Below are 10,211 nucleotides of genomic sequence, written 5' to 3' on the forward strand. Positions count from 1 at the left end.
GACATAATCAGGATGCAGATCACCCGCAACGGCTCACCAATTTGGAACCACGCTCAGGCCAATAGAAGCATGGTCCAGGACCACAGCTTCTGGGAGATAAGAAATGGCAATAACGCTCTCTTCTGGGAAGACGCCTGGCAGCAGCTTCCCAAATTGGATTCCCCTCATCTCCTTCCCCTGAAACAAAGTCAGCAAAATGCAGGCAAATTCACAGTAAGTCAGTACTGGTCTACCAACAATGACAACCAGGATTGGAGACAGTGGACAGCTTTCAATCTAAACAATAATGAACTCACTCAGGGAACAATTCAAGACTTGAATCAACGAATTTCAAAAAGGAAAATTCGAGTTGCAGCCGAGAATGACAAGCTCAGATGGGGTCCGAAAGGAAACGGGAACTTCTCTCTGAAAGAGGCTCGGAGTATCATAGATGAGGAAGAACAACCGAACATTCTACCATGGGCTACTAAGGTTTGGGATAGTCTGCTATGGCCGAAGATCAGAACTTTTCTATGGTTACTGATGCAGAAGAGAACTCTCACCTGGGAAAACCTTATGAAAAAAGGTTTCAGGGGACCCTCTAGATGCCCTATGTGCACTAAGGAGGAGGAAACCATGAACCACCTTCTTAACTCATGCGATTGGGCCTCCCAGCTCTGGAACTGGTTGGAAAACATTCTTGGAGCTTCGGACCGGAACAGGGATTCAATTCAGGAAACCATCTCCAACTGGAGGAACAAGTTTTCAAGAGTGAACAGAGTGGAAGGCATTTGGAAATCTGCCCCCGGCTTTATTGTTTGGACCATCTGGAAAGAACGAAACCGTAGAATTTTCAAAGAAGAAACTAGAAGCCTAGAATCAGCAAAGGAGTCTATTTCAACAAATATTAAACAGCTCATACAGGCTAAATGTAAGGTAGAAGCCGATGAAAAACCAACTAATCAGGATATACGAATCTTAAAGGCGTTTCAATTGGAAGCAGCTAGCAATCAATCAACAGGGGGAAATTCTCCCCAACCTTCATCACTTATTTCAAACTGGCAACGCCCTCCTGAGGGCAGCCTGAAAATGAACTTTGATGGAGCCTCTCGGGGAAACCCAGGTATAGCAGGCATTGGGGGAGCTATCCGCAATCAAGCAGGGGAAATCATTCATATCTTCAGCAGAGCTTTAGGTGAAACCACTAATAATGAGGCTGAGTTCGCTGCGCTTGAGCAGGGCTTAAAAATCCTAAGGAGTCTCAGGAGGGGAAATTTAATAGTCGAAGGGGATTCTCTTCTGGCTATCATGGCGGCTAAACGCCTACAGACAGGAACGCCCATCAGCAAAGCCACCAAGCATTGGAGGCTCGCCAAAGCTACGGAAAACATAGCAGAGCTCATTACGGAGATGAAAGGTTTAACCTTCCAGACAATCAGGAGAAAGGCGAATGGTCTAGCTGACCATTTGGCAAACTATGGAGCAGACAACCCAAACATTGCCATGGACAGGTGCTGGCGGGAGATTGACGACCCAATCATAAAGGAAGCATGCGAACAGCTGGCAGCGAAGGATTTAATCCAGGCTACCCAACCTTAATCGGGGAAGGCACTTGGCCCCGGTCTCGGAATCGCAAGGAAATCGGCAGGGATTATCAGCCCAAGTCTCTCTATAGGTTGATTGGACATATGAAAAGGTGGAGCTCCTGGCGGCAGCTACTCTCGAAGATGGCGATCATCACGAATCAAGAGACGGGATCCATTACATCAGATACCATCCTATCAGTACGTATGGTGAGGGTCCGTATAGCAAGATTTCATTGCCATTAATGGCAATTCTGAATGGAAGGAGGTGGAACAAGGCTCGAAGGAACAGAACCGAGCATGCCAGCATACGGGGCTTATCAATCTTCACGCACCACCACCCCATCAGAAGAAATTCACCACACACCTGGCGCCTGGCTCATCAGCCTGGAAGTAACATCATGTGCTCCGATTCGACCAGCGACAGCCTCGCTTGTGCGATTCTCCAGCACACTCAACAGCAAAGTACATCCACCTTCAAAGGCACTTACTCCATTCCCATGAGGAAGCATCAAGGTTTTCATTATAAAGGCTTGGGCTACTGCCCTGTTCCCCTCATTGATCTTCGAGTGTGTGTTGAGAGTGGTTCTGTTTACAAGTTTGGCTTAATTCGGGCAAGTTACGAGAGGTTGGCTATGGAAGCGGGAGGCAGTCGCTGCGAGGCAGCAAACCGTGACCTTCAGGAAGCCAGAGGTGGTTACGAGACTAGGACTGCTACCAAATTAAAACGCAAGATGGCAGAATTAGAAGCTCAGGCTAAGCATGAGGAGGGCGGCAGAACGGATATGGAGATTGCTGCAGAGGTCGACTGGTTGACTGACCCCGGCACACCCTCGAAGAGGGCTACTCAATTCGTGAGAACCCAGGCAGAGAGCTGGCGCACTGAAACCCTGATTGCAAAGGCTCTGGACTCCATTGACAAGGAAAGGCAACATATCGTTACAGAGGTAAATCTCACTGAAGAACAAATGGCTAAGATTATAGACTACAACAGTGCCCTGGACAGCAAGATTACTTCTGTGAATGAGGCTGTCAAAACCCTCAACCGAATGCTAATGCTGCTCATCCGGCTACTAAAAGACGTCATCAACACAGCTCCTACTGCTCAGCCAGCCACTTCTGCTGCGAACCAGCCTGCTTCCCTGGAAGAAATGCAGGCGAAGGTTGATCGCCACGTCCAGGACATAGGATTGGATACCATCGGCCTGATGGGAAAATACATCTAAGGACATGCTGGTGGCTCTCTTACTGTCTCGGTTTTTGCTATCCCTGCTTTTCTCACTATGCTATCTCGGCCTTAGTGTTTGTCTGTTGGCTTGTTGTTACTTCTCTTGTCTAGTTTCGGTAGTACCAGTGTTATAGTAATGTTTTGCTCTGCTCCTCGCCACCCTGCGTGGTGGGCTTTCTTTTGGTCCATATGTATCACTTCCTCTGAGCAGGCGATTCGCCCAGGAATATTGTACATCCCTGCTCGCACTGCTTCGGCAGCTTTTTGTATTATACTTGTTATATAATATAATCTTCTCACTTACACAAAAAAAAAAAAACAAAGCTATCTTCGCTTAAATATCCATTTGAACCTGAACAAAGAAAATAATGCATATGTTAAAATATAACCCAAGAACCTAGATGGATCCATCGATAAGCTAAGGGAACTGAAGCCTGGTCTTATGGGTGAAAACGCTCCTGCAATCTTGTGGGCTATGAAAGTAATAGAATAACTCTGTGATGGTCAATCAATAGGAAGAAAATGAAACCCTAAGAAATGATATTGCTGGCAAAGGGATTTATAATTTTTTTATAGGTCTTTTGAAAAATTGACCATAAAAAAACGAATTTATAAATGTACCTATGAGTGACATGAGGAAATCACTTCTATTGTAGGATCACACATTCACACTCGTAGAAAAGTTAAAACAATAGTTAATTCTTTGTATAAAATAAAACTCCTTTACCAACATAATAATAATGTACAGTAGGAGAGATGTTAGCGATACTTATAACCTTGTTGATCAAATATGCCCTCGCCATGGAAGCGCTACATTTTACACTGTAGAGGGAAATACCTTTCTTATTGGATGCACCAATGGTAAAGCCCTGCAAAACAACCAAAAATTTGTTAAGAGAGTTAAGGGTAAAAATAAATTTGAATAAGGGGAAATGTTAAATAATGACAGAGGCTTACCTTGCCATATCCAGTGGCAGATGCAAACCATATTCTTCAACAAGATTGTTGTGGTGTAACTATTAACCTTACCCTAGAAATGTTGAGGAGGGGAAACCCTAGCGGGAGTCAAGGGCAAAGCTCCTTTCTTTGAGCAAATGATTCACAATGAGATAATCTCACCAGAAATCCCTGAGGTGGTTACCCTAATAGCGAGTTGGTGGAATCCAACCGTATATTTCCAAGGAACAACAAATATATGGCCACAATCAAACCAAAATAGAATAATGTTAAATGGCATCTCGAGAATCCAAATGAGTGTGCGCTGAAGTTTTCTAGAGAATTTGATTGAAGGTGGCATATCAAACCTTAACCCAAGTTGCATAACCTTGTAGTGATACAGACATTACCATGGTTGCAATATATTTAAACCAAGTCAATGAGCGTCAGGGTAAACATAAGGAAAATAGAAACAAGTCCCACATGTAATCGCTAGCATGATGTTTGCAACATTTAAAAAAGGATAAAATCGTACCCATTACAAACATTACCCCTTGAGAAAGGAACATAGAATGATAACATAGTCAGAGCTTCAAGGGTTCAAACTTATAAGGACCAAGAGCTTATTCAATACATAAAGGTGTAAACTAAATTTCTTATACATACTTTAGTTAATAACATAGACAAAGCAAAATAGAGTTTTGTGAGACTTTAAGTTTAGGAATATTATTAGTTATAGACAAAACCAAAATCCAAAAAGGTAGATGTGGTTTACAAGTACTAGTTCTATTACAAGAACGCAAACACAACCGTTTGAAGGATGCCTGAATTATAACCCTTACAAAAAAAAATAGTTACAAATGAACATAGAGAAAGATTGATATTATGTGTACATTCTCCATCTTATGTAATAATTACGTAATTTGTTATTACACCTCCCATGTGGCTTAGCGCTTGTGCTTGATAGTTTGGCTTTGGAGTAATAGTTTGATGCATATACTTGAACTTGACTTCAAGTATATAAAAAAAAAATTACTGTAGTTATTTTTGGGAGACATGAAAAGTGGTATTAGAGCAAGGTTTTGAAAATTGGAGACCTTGGCAAACCACGATTTTGACTGTGACTAATAGATAATTTCTATGTTACATAAAGAAGGAGAGAAAGTTACAAAATTTACCTTTTGTTGAAGGTAGACGAATATGTTATGGAAAATTTTCCAAAAGGAAATCCTGTTAGAGAAGATGAAATATATGTGCATCTGGGGTAGCATGACCAAATTCACACCAGGTAATTGATAAATATGATGAGGGAACTACATAATGAAATAGTTGATCTTCAAACAGATCAAGAAATATTACAGAAGGCTAATGTAGAACAATAATAGGTGATAATAAATCTATCAAATCGGCTCAATTCCAACAAAATAGAGGGGCGGGGGAAGGAGGAAATAGAGAAGATACCGCTCGAAGAAAAAACATGGAAAAATAAGTGGGTAGCAGAAGAAGACTGTCTGAAGAGGGAGAACAAAGTTCATCAAAAGTTGGGAATAAATCTAAGTATAAACTGAAGGTAGAATTGCATGGAGAATTTAAGAAAATTAGGCCCCCAACTTATCATGGGGATTCAGAAGAAGTGACATAATGGAGGTTGTTAATATTACTTATTATTTCCAAGTTTTTGACTATACACCAAACCTAAAAGCTAAGTTGCCCACCTACGAGTTGCAAGGGAAATCATAATCATGGAAAATTTTAGGGGCAAATTTTCGCCCTTATGCGAAATTAAGGGGTTTTAAATTTTTAGTGGGTGAATATTTTGTATCATAGTACATTTTTACAAATCGCCTCAAATAGCCCACCTTATTTTAAGGGAGAGGGTAAAAAAGGTAAATTTAGCCCTTGAAATTAGGAGTTACAACCTTTCATTCGCCCTAATTTTCAAGAATAGGTTTTATTTAAGTGAATCCTATGGGCCAAATACCATATTTATAAAAGAGGTATGGTAAATTAATAAAAATATAAATAAATATTTTTTTTAAATAAATAAATAAATATATATATATACTCCATAAGTCACCTTATATACATACAAGGGTGTAAACAAATAAAAATAAAAATAAAGTGGAGGTATGGTAAATAAATAAAACCTCTTTTTATACTTACTCAAAAGGTATGGTAAATAAATATAAATATAAATAAACTAGACGTATGGTAAATAAATAAAACCTCTTTTTATATTTAGTCCATAACCCTCTTTCTATTTGTGAAGGCTCAAAAAAGAGGTTTTATTTAAGTGAATCCTATGGGCCAAATACCATATTTGTAAAAGAGGTATGGTAAATTAATAAAAATAGGTATGGTAAATTAATAAAAATATAAATAAATGAGAGGTATGGTAAACAAATAAAACATTTATTTTTTTTTTATTTACTCCATAAGTCACCTTATATTTACGAACACTCAAAAATGCATTATATTTAGGTGAAACCTATGGGCAAAATACTATGGACCAAATACCATGGGCTAGATTATTATTAATACCATACAAAAACCATTACTAACCCTAATATTAGTATCAATAAAAATAAAAATGGCACATGGTATTGACCCATGGTATTCATGTGGATTGTAGCCTATTTAAATGGGGGAATTAAATAAGCATAGATCGATCTTTACTCTGGATCTACTAAGCCCCGAGAGGGATCAAATATCTTGATATGCAAACTAGCATAGAGTGAAAAAATATTTGATCCCTCTCGGGGCTTGCTGGATCAAGAGTAAAAATGGATGTTGTAATTTAATGTATGTTAAACATTTTAACTTGGTTAAAATAAAAATCAATTATTAATTTTATTAATTTTTATAAATTACTAATAGTAATTTTTAAGCTCGAGGTTTATGATAACCCATGGTATTGACCCATGGTAATACCATGTGGTATTCATGTGAGCATAGATTATTTAAAGGGGAAATTCTATCATCTTAGATCCATGTTAATTCTAGGTCTACCAAGTGCTCAGAGGGATAAATAGATTTCACCCCCTTACGAGTGGTAGATGTGGAGTTAAGATGGATATAGGTTGGTTCTTATGAAAATGAAGATATTAAATAGACTTAGGAAAGTATATTGTAAAAACATTTTAAGGTGAATGGTTAAAGCTACATTTAGTCACTTCACAAAATTTAGTAAAAAATACCAATATCTCCATTAATATTGGTTTTTAACTTTTTCTGATTTAACAAAAAAATTCAAAACAATGAAACCTTATCACTTTTTGCGCATCACCCTTGCAGAAGATTTCTCACCATTTTTCAAACATTCTCAATATGATATCTTCATGAAAAAGTTTAGGTACTGATGTTGGATTAGTTGTTTGAAAAATAAGTTGGTTTGTACAACCTTTCATCTTCTGTTATTCTTAGTTTGTCCTAATGATCTGTAGGGGTTGGAGCCACTGCACCATATTTTCCTAAAAGGTGGAGATTGTTCACCAAAAAGGAAATTAATCTACATGTTACAACGCTGTTAAAAAATGCGAGACTTATGAGGGTAGTGAGTTATGCTAATAAGCAATTTAGATTGGGAGAGACGTAATTAATTTTTATTATTTAATTGAAGATTTCCAATTAAAATAATAATAAATCTACATTTATATATTCATATATTGTTTGGAAGGATTCTCACAATGGTCACTTCTTTCAATTAGATCCCCTTCAAGCCTTTGGGATACCTAATACTTTCTTATATAATATAGTTGGGGCTTGCTACTTGTTGGCGTGTTGGGGTAAACAAACTTGATGTGTTTTTTTTTTTATCTTGCAGTTGGAGTCTATGGAATAAGAAAGAAATTTGATAACTTGAAAAAAGTGGTAGCCTGACAAAAGTTGTAGAGAAAAGATTAATCTCTCCTACCTTGACAGAACTCGTTGTCAATATCAACACCTACAAGAACTTTGTTGTGGAATATTATCAAAACTAATAGAAGGATATGAAAGAGTGTATTGTAAGAACCTTGACAAACATGGCCGTTGAAACTTGGAACATTGTTTGTAGGAAGAGAAAATTATGTTTCCTTTTTCCAAACATGTATGTTAGTATATTACAGTTTAATGAATATGTTTTCTTATTATCATATATGGTTTCATACTTTAACAAAACATTCGCCAAGACTTCACAATGTTTTATTATTCAGTAAAAGATTTGCCAAGATCTTACAAGATTTTATAATTCAGTGAAAGATTCTCCATCACTGTACAAGATAATATAATCTGGTGAAAGATTCGCCAAAAAAATTATATATACATATTATATTATTGATAAAATCGCCTCCCATTTTTCCTATGTATCACGGGGATTAGCCCATTTATTATACATTTAAATTTAGGGTGGTTCTTAAAATTTTCCCTAATCATAATTATGGTGGGAAGAAGTCCAGACAGTTCATGATCTGGAAGGGAAAGGGGTTGGTTGGGAATCATTTCAACAACTATTTAAAGAAAAATATTTAACATAGCACTATTTTGACAATTGAGCCAAAGAATTCCATGATCTGAAATTGGGTCAAATGACCATGGATGAATTAATAACCAAATTCACTCATTTGTTGTAGTATGTACCTTACATTAAAGAAGAGAAGGCCAATGTTCAGTGTTTCATAAGTTGTCTTCCATTATCTTTTAAAGAGAAAATAGAATACAACAATCCAAAAACTATGGATGAGGTAATCCATAAGGTTAGGATTTTCTACCAACAAGAAAAACAAAAGAATGACAATTCAAAGTCTTGGGCTAACAAGAAAAAAGAACACACCTTACAAAATAATAAGGGAACAAAGAATGGGTAAGCAAAGAAAAATGGTAAGGGAGGACAAGGCCAAAATTTTAACAGAAATAATGGACAGTCCCAAAAATTGCAAACACGGTCTCAAGTTGAATCAAAGCAAGTAGAGCCCAGTAAAGGACCTAATGGTAAAGATAGGGAGCCACTAAAGTGTTGGGGTTGTAGATAACCTCATCTCTTACAAAATTTCCCCTACAATCCAAGATCTATGCAAAACCTTCAGAATGTACATGAAGCTTCCACCATTAATGACGTGGATCAAAATATTCCCCACATCATTCCAACATTAGAAGAACGTTAAGAAAAAAACTAGTCCACTATGGTGGAAGCCCTAATACAAAATGACAGATTAGTGACTACACGACTAAAAACGTTAGTCACCACAATTATTTCAAGTGAATTACTACTAAATTAGAGCAATTTTAAGTGACCCAAATGTATGACTAACTTAAATGACTAATTTAGTTTAGGGATAAAATATACGATTATATAATAAGTGACCAAACTAAAAGTGACAAACTTAAATGACTTATTTAGTCTAGGAGTAAAATATTTGACTAGATAACCAGTGAAAATATTAAAAATGATTAACATAGATGACTACTATAGTCCAAGAATAAAAATATGACCAACTAACAAGTACAACAACTATATGAATTAGTCATTTATCTTAGTCAATTTTAATTGTGTCACTCCGGAAATGAAAAAATGAAATTTTGATACATAAGTGTTACATTTCACTAAATTTTAACACTACAGATGGATTTAGAGACCTCTTTAAAGGGACAAAGGGGTCTTCGAATCTACATACAACATTAAAATTTAGAGACCCCTTTAAGGGGGTCTCTAAATCCGTCTACAATGTTAATATTTAAGTAGATGGATTCAACAACCCCTTTAAAGGGGTCTATGAATCCATTTATAATGCTAAAATTATAATAGTTTTATACAGTATCGGGTATAAGTTTATAACATATAATAGTTTTATTCTCCCCCTGAAAGGAGGGACAAGAAATTAGAGAGTTTGAAACTGATATAAAAGGGTTTTAAGGGTTAATAGGAATTTTTCCTCACTTCTTAGAGAGATGACACACTATTTGCTATGGGGTTTTTGTAGTGTTATTACATACGATGGTTGATTATTGCACTAGATTCATAGAGACAATGTTTTTATCAATTTGAATTCAAAGTATGTCGATTTAAATTGGTCAATTAATATAATTCTACATTACCCTAAAGCCATATTATTCTATAAATAATTCTACAGATACATGCATTAAAAAAATGTGCACAAATTCTACTGAAGCATTCACATTCTTAGAATGTGCACACACTATTATGAGAAAACCATACATGCCAACATTTTTTTTGGTTCTTTATGTAGAATAACATGCCATGTCTCCCATATCTAAGTTGAAATCTGAATATCCCATAAAGAGTATCTATGTGGTTGTTTGTGGATTGCTTTATGTTCCTCGAACTCTATAAGCTTTATTTAGGGCATAAGTCCCTCTTTTCTCCTCCCCTCAATATAGTACATTCCCCAAGACCCATTCTTATCATGTAAACCATATCATTGGTGAAAAATATCCCCATATAGGTCAAATATATCTTAGAGATGTCATGTGATAACTCAAATACGTGT

This window comes from Pinus tabuliformis, chromosome 8, assembly GCF_031772625.1.
Source record: "Pinus tabuliformis cultivar Carrire ecotype Pingquan chromosome 8, CPIR1, whole genome shotgun sequence".
In the NCBI taxonomy this organism is placed as follows: Eukaryota; Viridiplantae; Streptophyta; class Pinopsida; order Pinales; family Pinaceae; genus Pinus; species Pinus tabuliformis.